Below are 2,598 nucleotides of genomic sequence, written 5' to 3' on the forward strand. Positions count from 1 at the left end.
AGGCTAGCAAAGACGTGGACTGCAAAAAGACTGCTGGATCCCCACCATGGCACCAAACTCTCCCAAAGCTGCCAAGGTTGTGTGGGGGATGGGATCCTACCGAGTTTTCTAGGTGAATTGCTTCCGCAAACCATCTCTGCTCACTGCTCTTTACTGCCCCCTTGCTGTAATGACTCCAATCTGCAACTCTTTTTTTTTTTTTTTTTTTTTTGAGATAGCTCGTCTTCAACTTACTATGCAGCTGAGGGTGATTTTGAACTCCTGCCTCCGCCTCCTAAATTCTGAGATTACAAGCATGCACCACTATACCCAGTTGATGTGACAGGTTTTTGTTTTTGTTTTGTTTTTTCGAGGTAGAGTCTCGCTCTAGCTCAGGCTGACCTGGAATTCACTATGTAGTCTCAGGTTGGCCTCGAACTCTCTGCAATCCTCCTACCTCTGCCTCCCCAATGCTGGGACTAAAGGCGTGCGCCACCACACCCAGCTTGATGTGGTAGGTGTTGTACATGCTAGGCAAGCCCTCTCCCTACTGAGCCCCTGCTCTTCCCCTTTCCTTCCCTTACCTCGGATTTTCTTCTCCTCCCATACCCCAGGAATGTGCTGCCCCCTAGCCTCAAGTGGCCTCCACCCCAAGCCCTAGAAACCCTCAAATTCCCAAATTTGGCTGTCTGGTGAAATGCCTCTTCCTTTACTAGGGTATATGCACACACACACACACACACACACACTCACGTACATATGTGACACACACAAAATTTTAAAATATTTTTATTTGAGAGAGAGAAAATGCACCCATGGGTGCACCAGGGCTTCTTGCTGCTGCAAACGAACACCAGACACATGTGCCACTTTGTGCACCTGAAAGGCCCAAGAATTCAGAAGCTCAGAAATACTATCACGCTCCAAGGGAGCTTAAGCGGGCTCCCTGCATACCTCAAACTCCAGGCTTTACTCTCTGTTGGAAGCAAGTAAAGAATCCCTCTTCTCATTATATCAGAGCCCGCTCCTAATATAAAACTAGGTAAAAAGGGCATGAGATAGCCCTCAAGGATGGGAAATGAGTAATGAAGTGAACCACTTATTTGGTTTCTGTAAATAGCCTGCACTATAAGCCTTACACTATAAGCCTTAATAGCCCACACTGTAAGCCTTAGTAGCTCGCACCATAAGCTGTAGCAGCCTGCCTCAGACCACCAAGGTCATAGGAGGCTGATACCATACTCTGCTACCCCCACCTAAGGAATTGCGCAAAGGCTGACCTTCAAGGTCATAGGAGACTGGTACCACACTCTGCTACTCCCACCCAAGGACCTGCACAAATGCTGACCACCAAGGTCATAAACTAATTGGCTTAGAAACTATGGGGTGGCACAAACTGACTGGCTAACACCTTGAGGGCTCCTGATATTAAAAAATGATTGGGGGCTGGAGAGATGGCTTAGCGGTTAAGCGCTTGCCTGTGAAGCCTAAGGACCCCAGTTCGAGGCTCGGTTCCCCAAGTCCCATGTTAGCCAGATGCACAAGGGGGCGCACGCGTCTGGAGTTCGTTTGCAGAGGCTGGAAGCCCTGGCGCGCCCATTCTCTCTCTCTTCCTCTATCTGTCTTTCTCTCTGTGTCTGTCGCTCTCAAATAAATAAATAAAAATTAAAAAAAAATGATTGGTCTAATGCACAGGCTTTGTTAGAAACCCTATAAAAACTGTCCTGTTCCTGCATTCGGGATTCTGCAGTCCTCTACCCCTGTGCGGTGTACGACTGTGGGCCCCAGAGCGCTTGGAATAAAATCCTCTTGCAGTTTGCATCAAGACCGCTTCTCATGACATGAGTGATTTGGGGTGTCGCCATATCCGGGCAGAGCGTGGGGTCCCCCTCCCGGGATTCCTTCACACCTAGCTTAACATGGGCACTGCGAGATCGAACTCAGCCCAGCAGTCTTTGCTAGCAAGTACCTACCTTTAACCGCTGAGCCATCTCCCCTGCCCCAATAAAAATTTATTTGTGCATGCCCTTTAATCCCAGCACTCAGGAGGCAGAGGTAGGATGATCATTGTGAGTTCAAGGCCAGCCTGAGACTACATAGTGAATTCCAGGTCAGCTTGGGCTAGAGCAAGATCCTACCTCGGGAAAAATAAATAAATAAATAAATAAATAAATAAATAAATAAATAAATAAATAAAATAGAGAGTTCCAGAGTCAGGACACTGTGGGATTCAGGTGCAGGAAGTTTAATTAGAGGCCTCTTTGGCTGTAGGGCTGTGGACAAGTCCCCTAGGCCACCACTGGGACTGCTGGGGGGACAGCCAGGGATGCTTGGTGTGCATAGAAGGCTCAAATGGATGGCTGCTGTTGCTATGGTTACTGGTCAGGCAGAGCAGCCAGACACAATCAGCCACTAGAAGGGTGTGGGGATACATCCCCGATGTCTGCAGATAGACACACGGGGTTACTCCCGTGCATATTTGAGCCGCCAAACCTCCCTGACCCATTGAAGATCCTTTTATTTCCTCTTCCATTCACAAGCACACCCTACATAAATATATGCTATTTATTTCTCAATATATATATATATATATATTTTTTTTTTTTTTACAAATTGAAA

The sequence above is a fragment of the Jaculus jaculus genome, chromosome 2 (assembly GCF_020740685.1).
Source record: "Jaculus jaculus isolate mJacJac1 chromosome 2, mJacJac1.mat.Y.cur, whole genome shotgun sequence".
Classification (NCBI taxonomy): Eukaryota; Metazoa; Chordata; class Mammalia; order Rodentia; family Dipodidae; genus Jaculus; species Jaculus jaculus.